Genomic DNA, 10,971 nt, shown 5'->3' with positions numbered 1-10,971 from the left:
TCCTCAGAACTGGCTCTGAGCATTTTAACTTTTCCTCATAACCATGTAATTGATTCTATTTAAATAATTATCTAATACTCCCTTGAAAATCTCAATTGATCACCTCCATATCAGTTCTGTCCAGATGCCTCATGATTTTGAAAACTTCTATCAAATCTCCCCTCAGCCTTCTCATCTCCAGGGAAAACTGTCTTGAGACCATAAGACATAGGAGCAGAAATTAGGCCATTCAGCCCATTGAGTATGCTCCACCATTCAATCATGGCTGATAAGTTTCTCAAACTGATTCTCCTGCTTTCTCCGCATAACCCTTGATCTCCTTGATAACCAAGATCTATCTATCTCCGCCTTAAATATTCTCAGTGACCCGGCCTCCACAGCCCTCTGTGGCAATGAATTCCATAGATTCCCCACTCTCTGGCTGAAGAAATTTCTCCTTATCTCTGTTCTAAAGGGTCTTCCCTTTACTCTAAGTCTTGACATCTCCAATCTAACTTCATAACTGAACGTTCTTAACCATCCAATCTAAAACTTTTTAAAAGAGCTTTTTCTACCTGTCCTGCCAGCTTTAACGATGTATCAGCATATACATCAAGCTTCTCTCTTCCTGCACACTCATTTAGGATAGAAACCTTATTTCATACTGTTACTCCATGTTCTTTGCACCAACGTGTATCAATTCATGCTCCTCCTTTTGATGCTCTACACTGTTGTCCTTCTCATAAGTTACAAATCTAAATTTTGTGTTAGCATTAAAATTCAAAATATAAACTGAGATCTCGATCATATATGTATATAAAAAAAGGCAAGGATTCGAATACAGCTCCCTGTGACATTCTCAGACTTCCATCCAGTCCAAAAAATGCCTATTAACTATTGTTTCCATTGTGTCCATGTTGTTACTGTCCCTTTTATTGCATGACCAATATGTTTCCTCATGCATATGTTATATGGGATCATATTGAATACCTTTTGGATGTCCAGCTACACCACATCAACAGCCTTCCTCTCTTGCAGCACTCTGTTACCTCTTCAAAAATCTCCAGCTGCAGGTTCGATTCCAGCCTCAGGCTACTGTCTGTGTGGAGTTTGCACGTTCTCCCCGTGTCTGCATGGGTTTCCTCCAGGTGCTCCGGTTTCCTCCCACAGTCCAAAGATATGCAGGTTAGGTGAATTGGCCATGCTAAATTGCCCGTAGTGTTAGGTGCATTCGTCAGAGGGAAATGGGTCTGGGTAGGTTACTCTTTGTTGGGTCAGTGTGGACTGGTTGGGCCAAAGGGCCTGTTTCCACACTGTAGGGAATCTAATCTAATCTCAACAAATCCACCCTGACTCCTACAAATTAACTCACTTTTCTACATCTGACTATTAATTCTGTTTCAAATAATTGTTTCTAGAAGCTTCACGCCACTAAAGATAAATTCTCTGGTCTGTAATTACTGGGCCTATCTTTACAAACTTTGTTGAATAAGGACATATTGTTTGCAATTCTCCAGTCCTTGGACATTACACCTGAATCCAGTGAAGATTGCAATTTTAGTGCAGGTGTCCTGCAATCTCCAATCTCATCACCTTCAATATCTTTGGCTGCATTTGGTCTGGTCCCAGTAACTTGTCACTCCTGCTCAGATGCTGCCTGACCTGCTGTGTTTTTCCAGCACCACTCTAATCTTGACTCTGATCTCCAGCATCTGCAGTCCTCACTTTTGCATAGCTTTAAGTACCTACAGCTTTTCCAATATCCTTATCAATTTTAAACCATCCTAGGGATTAAGTGTTTTCTCTAGTGTCACCATGGCCTGGAGAGCATCTCCTTCTTCAGTAAGGACAGATGACAAAGCTTTTCACCGTGCCTCGGTACACGTGACAATAAATTCAATTCAATTCAATGTTCATTTCGCCACACCTCTTGCCTCCATACGTAACTCCTCGTTGTGGTCACTAATTGGCCTAATTTCTCATTTTACCATCCTTCCATGATTGATGTGCTTATAGAAATCTCATGGATTTCTCTTTCTCGTAGCAGCCAGTCTTTAACCATAATCCCTCTTTACTAACCTTAGTTGCTTTTTCTCTCATGTCCATTAGAAATATAAGTGGAGAGGGCAGGTGCAGCAATCAATTAAGAAGTCAGGTGGTGTATCAACCTCCATTGCAAGAAGACTAGAGTTCAGAAGTAGGGATGCCTTACTGCACTTATACACACTTAAACACACTTATACACAGCCTTGGTGAGGCCACAGCTGGACTATTGTGCACTGTTTTGGTCTCCCTACACAAGAGGGGATATATTTGACACACTTAGAGTGCAGCAAAGGTTCACTAGATTGATACTAAGATGACAGGACAGTGAGGAGAGATGTGGAGTTTGCACATTCTCCCCATGTCTGTGTGGGTTTCCTCCGGGTGCTCCAGTTTCCTCCCACAGTCCAAAGATGTGCAGGTCAGGTGAATTGGCCATGCTAAATTGCCGGTAGTGTTAGCTGCATCAGTCAGAGGGAAATGGGTCTGGGTGGGTTACTCTTTGGAGGGTCGGCGTGGACTTGTTGGGCCGAAGGGCCTGTTTCCGCAGTGTAGGGAATCTAATTTAATCTTAAAATATACCCTGCATCTGTATTCACTAGAGTTGAGAAGAACGAGAGGGAATCTGATTGAAACATGTACAATTCTGACTGTACCAGGCAGACCATATGCAGCGAAGATGTGTCACCTGGTTTGGGAGTGTGGAACCAGAGAATCAAAGTGTCAGGATATGGGGTAGACCATATTAGAGGGTGTTTAACCTGTGGAACTTGCTGCCACAGAAGATTGAGTACCTTCAAGCGAAAGATAGATAAATTCTTCATTAAAGGCACCGAGGGGTATAGAGAGAGAATGGGATCAGCCATAATCATACTGAATGGCAAGGCAGGCTTGAAGAACTGAATAGTCAACTCCCACTCCGACTTTCTGTGTTTCTGAAGTCTCTCTGTTCAGCTTGGAACCCACGTTTCTTTATTGCCTAAAACCTGATGTCCTGGGCAGCCTCCACCGCTGCTCCCTCACCACCCGACGCCTGGAGGAAGAACGCCTCATCTTCCGCCTCGGAACACTTCAACCTCAGGGCATCAATCTGGACTTCACCAATTTCCTCATTTCCCCTCCCCCCACCTCACCCCAGTTCCAACCTTCCAGCTCAGCACCGTCCCCATGACCTGTCCTACCTGCCACTTCCCACCTATACACTCCACCCTCCCCTCTGACCTATCACCTCCATCCCCGCTCCCATTCACCTATTGTACTCTTTGCTACCTTCTCCCCAGCCCCATCCCCCTCCCATTTATCTCTCCAACGCGGACGCTCCCTGCCTCATTCCTGATGAAGGGCTTTTGCCCGAAACGTCGATTCTCCTGCTCCTCGGATGCTGCCTGACCTGCTGTGCTTTTCCAGCACCACTCTGATCTTGACTCTGATCTCCAGCATCTGCAGGCCTCACTTTCACCTACCTGTTACCTATTACACTATTTAATTTTCCTTTACCGTAATCTGTTATTTGTCATCCAGGGAGTCCTGGTTTTGTTTGTTTCACCTTTACCTTTGGAGGGAATATATCCTGACTGTGCTTGAATCAACACTGTTCATTATTCAGCTCCTGTTTAACCTATGAACCTTTCCTTGCAGTCTACCCAGCCCAACTTTGTTCTTTTCCCCACCGAAGTCTGTTCTCCACCAGATGATTTTTCTCACCACTGGTTGATTATTATTCCATGTCTTCGTTATGAATTCCATCTCAGCTAAACGAGGGAACCTGCACTTTTACTGTTATGGTTGCTGAGCTTAGCAGTCTTTTCATTACTAAGATGTCCCTTAGAAGTGAGATTGACTTGTTATCACTGGTGAGTCCACTGCACGATCGGCAGACTCTGCCACGTGTGGCCCAGGAGGTAATGAAGGGTGGTGTAAATTGGCTGTGAGCAGGCATTTCCTCTAATCCTCAGCTTGCAATGTCTTACAATCTTATTCTCCACAAACACCTGATGAAAGATAAGTGCTCTGAAAGCTAGTGCTTCCAAATAAACCTGTGGGACTATAACCTGGTGTTGTGTGATATTTAACTTGGTACTTTGCTGAATGAACCTACTACATGTTAGTTGGTAACCATCCAGTGTCACCCAGGTGGACATCTTTGACCTCTGCAGGGAGACTCTGAAGATATCTAGAAAGCTCTCCTGGGAGTCTCCCCGAATTCAACAAACAGGACTGCCTGTAATGTCCTGCCCCACAGAACCTATTTCTATCTACCTCTGTATTTTCTCCCTTGTCCAGTCCCTCCCCACTTACATCCGTAATTCTTCTGACAGTTTGTCTCAGTTTAAGACGGAAGGGGATAGCCAAGTGGTATTGTCGCAGCACCGTTAACCCAGAGACCCACGTAATGCTCTGGGGACCCAGTTTCAATTCCAGCCGTATAAGGTCGTGGAATGTCAATTAAAAGTTTAATAGTGATTATGAAACTGTTGTCGATTGTCAGGAAAAACCCATCTGGTTCACGAATGCCCTTTAGGAAAGGAAACTGCCATCTTTATCTGGTCTAGCATACGTGTGACTCCAGACCAATGCAGTTGATTCTTAACTGCCCTCTGGGATGAGCCATAAATGCTGGTCTAGCCTCGTCCATGAATGCATGAGTACAAAAAGAATTGACGTTTCAGGCAAAAGCCCTTCATCAGGAATGAGGCTGGGACCCTCGGGGGTGGGGGGTGGGGGGGGACTAGCTCCTTCCTTTTGCTGACTTTGAGGGAGAGAATGTTGTCTTTATATCATACCATTAAGCTGCCTCTCTCTGTCCTGTACTCTGTTGTTTTGAGTTCCAATCCACTACAGTGGTATCATCAGCAAATTTGTCAACAGAGTTAGATCTGAATTTAGCCACACATTGTTGAGTGTACAGTATAAGGGGTATAACAAGGGGCTAATTACACAGCCTTATGAGCTACTCCTGTTGGAGGCCTGCTGCAGTGTTACAGCCAGCCTCAGTGCACGCTCAAAGTTAGCATCTCATTTTCCGTTTGGGGCTCAACATCGAGTCCAATAACCTTCGAATCTGATTCCATCCTTCTATGTTTTTTAACCCATACTATATCCAGTCCCGTTATGCCATGGGTTGCTTTTAGCACAATGACCCAGTCTCATGTACTTCAAGGCCCATTATCTCATTATGTGGATTGCATCCAGGATAGCTCGCCCATTTTCTCCTACTATTAGCCCTGATTATGATTTATTCACCTTCTGCTCTGGCCTGGCCTGCTACCCAAAGTCTCCTTGTTGACCTACCCCTTTCATATTTCTCTCTCTCTCGGTTCCATCTATACCTACCTACCCACCCCCCCCCCCCCCCCCCCCACCAACCCATCCCCACCACCCCCAAACAAGAAGACTCCATTTTCCCAGCTGCTAACAGTCCCTGGTCTCGAAATGTAAATCTTGCTTTCTTCCCTCAACTCTGTTGCCAGACCTGTTGCGTTTCTCCAGTAATTTCTATTTTTGTTACTGAAAATGTTCTGGGTTTGTATTCTAATCTCCTTTTCTTCTCTCCTTTTCTTCCCTGAGTTGGATTTCTTATGGGCCATAATTTGTTTTGTTGGCTACATACACCCTTTGTCATAGTTTAAAAATTCTGGGACATTGACGGGGAAGATTTTCTCTTTGTCCCATCAGGAACATGTACTCTCTTCAGGTGGTTAATGGAAGAATGTTCACCAAGGCTCATCTTCTACCTGAACTGGAAGATAGGCATCTAATCCAATGAATATACTAATATTAAACAATAATAGGAATATGAGTCCATTGTATTCTTCAATCATAGAGTCATAGAGATGTACAGCATGGAAACAGACCCTTCTGTCCAACCCGTCCATGCTGACCAGATATCCCAACCCAATCTAGTCCCACCTGCCAGCACCCGGCCCATATCCCTCCAAACCCTTCTTATTCATATACCCATCCAGATGCCTTTTAAATGTTGCAATTGTACCGGCCTCTACCACATCCTCTGGCAGCTCATTCCATACACATACCACCCTCTGTGTGAAAACGTTGCCCCTTAGGTCTCTTTTATATCTTTCCCCTCTCACCCTAAACCTATACTCTCTAGTTCTGGACTCCCCGACCCCAGGGAAAAGACTTTGCCTACTTATCCTATCCATGCCCCTCATCATTTTATGTGTTCGAGATCCACCCTAGAGCTGACATTGTCCTTGGAGTGCAACCTAACGCACCAGTTCACTCCAGTGTGTTAATATAACTGAGGCTGCTGGATTAGGAGGACCAATGGCAAATTTGCTTTAAAAAGATGGCACAAGGGCAGAAAACAGTGAGTCACTTTAAATGATTGGCAAATGTTTGCTCACTCACATGACCCGTCTGTAAGTCTCCGCAGATATTTTTTCTGTTCTCACATATTCTTGTGTCATCCATAAGCTTGGTGATAGTGTATTCACTTTCCTTATCCAAGTTATTGTTATAATTGTAGCTCAGCATTGATCACTGAGGCACTCCACTAGTTACAGGTTGTCATCGTGAAAATGTCCCCTTTATCCCAACACTCTGCCTTGTATTCACTAGCTAACTCTCTATCCATGCTAATACATGGACCTTCACACCATGAGCTCTTGCCTGACTGAGATCTTATTGAGTAGTTTTATGTGTGATATCTTATCTAACACGTTTTGGAAATCAAAATATCTGCTTTCTATGCTCAGTGTGGGCAGAATACCAGCAGTGTGGTATCACCTGCCCCGACAGCCCTGGATGTGCCCCTTCTCTCTGTCACCGCTGCAGATGTCAGACTGATCTTCCTGAGAGTCAAGCCGAGGAAAGTGACAGGCGTGGACAGAGACCCTGGCCTTGTACTGAGATAGTGTGCAGAGCAGGTGACAGAGGTACTCACCAACATCTCCCTCCTACAAGCCAAAGTCCCCACTTGCTTCAAGAGGTCCACCATCACCAAGCACATGCAACATGCCTCAATGACTACCGCCCAGTGCCTCGGACTTTCAGATAATCATGAAGTGCTTTGAGAGACTGGTCGTGGTCCACACCATCTCTCATCTCCCAGCCTGCCTCGATTCTCTACAATTTGCATACTTGTGTAACAGATCCCGAGTGAATGCCATAGCATTCATCCCTGGAACATCTGGGCAACAAGGAAACCTACGTCAGGCTCTTGCTCATTGACTACAGCTTCGCCTTCAACCCCATAATCCCCTCCAGACTGATCCCAATCCTCTGTGACCTTGGTCTCGGCTCCACCCTCTCCAACTGGATCCTCAGCTTCCTGACCCACAGACTGCAGTCAGTGAAGATAGACAAATGCACCTCCTCCATGATAACCCTCAACACTGGAGGCCCCCAAGGATGCGTCCTCACCCCCCTACCATACTCCCTGTACACCCACACTGTGTAACCTAATCCCAAACAAACACCACCTCCAAGTTCACTGATGACATCACCATGGTAGGACGGATATCTAACGACGACGAGTCAGAATACAGAGAGGAGATCCAGGGCTTGGTGACGCGGTGCAACAGGAACTACCTGTCTCTCACCGTCGGCAAAACTAAAGAACTGATCATTGACTTCAGGAAGAAAGGAGGACATACCCCCATCTACATCAACGGAGCGGAGGTGGAGAGGGTGGAGAGGGTCAAGTCCCTCAGAGTGACGGGAACTGACAACCCGTCCTGGTCTTCCCACGTGGATGTGACAGTCAGGAAGGTACAACGACACCTCTTCCTCCTCGGGCAGCTCAGGAAATTCAGCGTGTCCATAACGATCATCACCAACGTCTCCAGGTACACCATTGAGAGCATACTGTCCAGGTGGATAACGGCCTGGTACGGTAACTGCCCTGCCCAGGACTGTAAGAAACTACAGAAGGTGGTGTGTACAGCCCAGACCATCACAGAAACCAACCTTCCAACCATGGACTCCATTTACATGGCTCCCTGCTGCGGAAAGGCCTCAAACATTATCAAAGATCCATCGCACCCTGGTAATGATCTCAGTACCTTCCTGACTGTCGCATCCACGTGGGAAGGCCAGGACGGATTGTCAGTTCCCGTCACTCTGAGGGACTTCACCCTCTCCACCCTCTCCACCTCCGCTCCGTTGATGTAGATGGGGGTATGTCCTCCTTTCTTCCTGAAGTCAATGATCAGTTCTTCCATCAGGCAGAAGGTACAGAAACCTGAACACACACACACACACCAACAGGTTCAGGAACAGTTTCTTCCCTGCTGTTTTTAGACCGATGAATGGACTCTCCAGCCTCAAATAATCCTGATCTTGTTCATGTTGATCTTGCCTCCCGTATGTTCTGTGCGGTGTAACCCGCTCGCCTCACTCTGTCCAAGTTTTTCTCACTCTATGATGTGTCTGTCCTTGCTCACTATGATCTCCTGTACTACTCGTAAACAAAGCTTTACATCGCACTTAGGTCCACGTGACAATACAGCAAATCAAATCAAATGTCAAATACAGGTTACCTTATCAAATGATTCTAATGAATTTAGCAGGCATAACATTTGCCGAGAATATAACTCATCAGTTCCAGAAAACCTGTGGGCCTTTAGCACCATTAGTTTCCTTGGTCCTTTTTCTCTCAATATGGTTGTTTTATTTATTTTGGCTTCTCTGTTCCTTTTATTACTTAAAGAAGCTCTTGTTGTATAATTTTATCTTACCTGCTAGTTTATCATTCTAGTTTATTTTCTCCCTCTTTATTTTTTCAGTTATTTTCTGTTATTTTCTGTTAGCTTCCAAAGCTTTGTGGGCGGCACGGTGGCACAATGGTTAGCACTGTTGCCTCACAGCGCCAGAGACCCGGGTTCAATTCCCGCCTCGGGCAACGGGACTGTGTGGAGTTTGTACATTCTCCCCGTGTCTGCGTGGGTTTCCTCCGGGTGCTCCGGTTTCCTCCCACAGTCCAAAGATGTGCAGGTCAGGTGAATTGGCCATGCTAAATTGCCCGTAGTGTTAGGTAAGGAGTAAATGTAGGGGTATGGGTGGGTTGCGCTTCGGCGGAGCGGTGTGGACTTGTTGGGCTGAAGGGCCTGTTTCCACACTGTAAGTAATCTAATCTAATCTAAAAAGTGATTTGAACATTCCAGTTTCCCATGCATCTTCGCAACATTGTCTTTTCTCTTAATTTGACACTATCCTGAACCTCCTTGGTTAACCCTGTTTGGCTTATTCCTTTCCTGGAATCCTTGTTTCTCCCCGGGATATCTTTGTTGTGAGCTTTGAACTATTGTCTTAAAGTCCTGCTCCTTGGATGCTGCCTGACCTGCTATGCTTTTCCAGCACCACTTTAACCTAGACCCTGATTTCCAGCATCTGCAGTACCCACCCCCATCTATTTTCTTAAATGTCTATCATTGTTCATCAATTGTCCCTCAAGGGACAGAGCTAGCGCTATTGATTTTTGATAAAGAATAAATGATTGTGACACTAAGTAAAATTTCAATATTTTCTGATGATAACAAACTTAGAGGTGTGGCAGAGTGAGGATGATATTAATCAATTGCAACGGGGCAGAGATGGGTTAGTAAGATAGGCCGAGCAGTGGCAGATGGGATTTAATGTTTTAAAAAAGTTGAATGATGCCTTTTAGCAGAAGGGTTACGGGGAGTAAATAAGTTTCCTTTTGAAGGTGGGATTTGACGAAGGTTCTTCGTATATTATCATAAATTGGGAAGTTTGGTACAGAAGTAGAGGAAAAACAATTTTATTTTCCAGTTCTGTGGAAGTCTGGCTTACGGAGGGCAGGAGTGGGTACTGCAGATGCTGGAGATCGCAGTCAAGATCAGAGTGGTGCTGGAAAAGTACAGCAGGTCAGGCAGCATCCGAGGGGCAGAAAAAAAAATCGACACTTTGGGCAAAAGCCCTTCATCAGGAACGAGGCCAGGAATGGGGCTAGTGGCCTTCTTAGCGCAGTAGGCAGTGTGTCAGTCTCATAATCTGAAGGCCCTGAGTTCAATGCTCAGAAAAGGCAAGCTTGTGGTCTGGCTTACAGGAGCAAGTTTTACAGTGAAGAGATCCAGGACATCAGAAATCCCGGTAGCTGTCACCTCCAAAAGGGCTCTTGCCCGAAACGTCGATTCTTCTGCTCTTCGGATGCTGCCTGACCGGCTGTGCTTTTCCAGCACCAATCTCTCGACTCTGATCTCCAGCATCTGCAGTGCTCACTTCCTCTGTAGCCTGCAAACGGTTAGGCCCAGGAAGATCTCCTGAGTTGCTCAGAAGCCAGTCAGAAGAAAGCTCCAGAAGCAGAAGACGTGGAGATGTCAGAGAGGGGGACAAATCGACAGGCTGTTGAAGACATGAAATTAGGGATGCCATGTTAAGAAATAAGTGAGCTGAGTCAGCAATTTTCTTTCACAGGCACAAGGAGAGATATTACCTAAATAAATTATGATTGAATGAATGAGCAGAGGCTTGCTGAAAAGTAACTAGTTACAGATAAACCATCTGAGCAAGAAATACCGAGATAGAAGTGACCCTTTACTGAGATTTGTACATCCATGGGAGTGGGGTCCTGGCAAGACGAAAGATTGAAGTGAGGGAAGGAAAAACAGACTGTAGTTCAGAGAATGATTCTGATTCAACTGAGGGATTTAATTTAACCACAAATCATCAACGCTTGAGAGGGTGGAGCTGATAGCATGGACCTTATTGGGAGAGTTTTTTTCTTGGGTAGAGCTGTGAATGTGTCTGTTAGAAGAGCAGTCTGCAGTCTATCGAACTGTTAAAAGGGAAATACTCAATGCCTATGAGCCTGTCCCTCAACTTTATTAAACAAAACTTAGGACTATAAGAAATAAACTTAATTACTCATTTGTAGAATTAGCAAAAGGAAAGAAATGCAGTAGGATCAGTGGTTGCGATCGCTGAATTCAGATAATTTGAGAATGTGAGAGAAAGTTATGCTTT

This window comes from Chiloscyllium plagiosum, unplaced genomic scaffold (genome assembly GCF_037043375.1).
Source record: "Chiloscyllium plagiosum isolate Xiang-an unplaced genomic scaffold, Cpla_swu_hap1 HiC_scaffold_5, whole genome shotgun sequence".
Classification (NCBI taxonomy): Eukaryota; Metazoa; Chordata; class Chondrichthyes; order Orectolobiformes; family Hemiscylliidae; genus Chiloscyllium; species Chiloscyllium plagiosum.
The sequence above is the reverse complement of the archived record's forward strand: the minus strand, read 5'-3'. Positions refer to the sequence as shown.